The sequence below is a fragment of the Triticum urartu genome, chromosome 3 (assembly GCF_003073215.2).
Source record: "Triticum urartu cultivar G1812 chromosome 3, Tu2.1, whole genome shotgun sequence".
In the NCBI taxonomy this organism is placed as follows: Eukaryota; Viridiplantae; Streptophyta; class Magnoliopsida; order Poales; family Poaceae; genus Triticum; species Triticum urartu.
In genome coordinates, this window is record NC_053024.1 from 581,729,601 (window position 1) to 581,730,680 (window position 1,080).

Sequence of the window (1,080 nt, forward strand, 5' to 3'; positions counted from 1 at the left end):
GTACATACGGACCTGAATGTAGCAGATCCGTTGACTAAACCTCTCGCTAGGGCAAAACATGATCAACACCAGAATTCCATGGGTGTTCGATTCATCACAATGTAACTAGATAATTGACTCTAGTGCAAGTGGGAGACTGTTGGAAATATGCCCTAGAGGCAATAATAAAAGCATTATTATTATATTTCCTTGTTCATGATAATTGTCTTTATTCATGCTATAATTGTGTTATCCGGAAATCGTAATACATGTGTGAATAACAGACACCAACATGTCCCTAGTATGCCTCTAGTTGACTAGCTCGTTGATCAACAGATAGTCATGGTTTCCTGACTATGGACATTGGATGTCATTGATAACGAGATCACATCATTAGGAGAATGATGTGATGGACAAGACCCAATCCTAAACATAGCACAAGATCGTATAGTTCGTTTGCTAGAGTTTTCCAATGTCAAAGTATCTTTTCCTTAGACCATGAGATCGTGTAACTCCCGGATACCGTAGGAGTGCTTTGGGTATACCAAACGTCACAACGTAACTGGGTGACTATAAAGGTAGACTACGGGTATCTCCGAAAGTGTCTGTTGGGTTGACATGGATCAAGACTGGGATTTGTCACTCCGTATGACGGAGAGGTATCACTGGGCCCACTCGGTACGGTAATGCATCATCATAATGAGCTCAAAGTGACGAAGTGTCTGGTCACGGGATCATGAATTACGATACGAGTAAAGTGACTTGCAGGTAACGAGATTGAACGAGGTATTTGGATACCGACGATCGGATCTCGGGCAAGTAACATACCGATTGACGAAGGGAATTGTATACGGGGTTGCTTGAATCCTCAACATCGTGGTTCATCCGATGAGATCATCGAGGAGCATGTGGGAGCCAACATGGGTATCCAGATCCCGTTGTTGGTTATTGACCGGAGAGCATCTCGGTCATGTCTACATGTCTCCCGAACCCGTAGGGTCTACACACTTAAGGTTCGGTGACGCTAGGGTTGTAGATATAATATGCAGTAACCCGAAAGTTGTTCGGAGTCCCGGATGAGATCCCGGACGTCACGAGGAG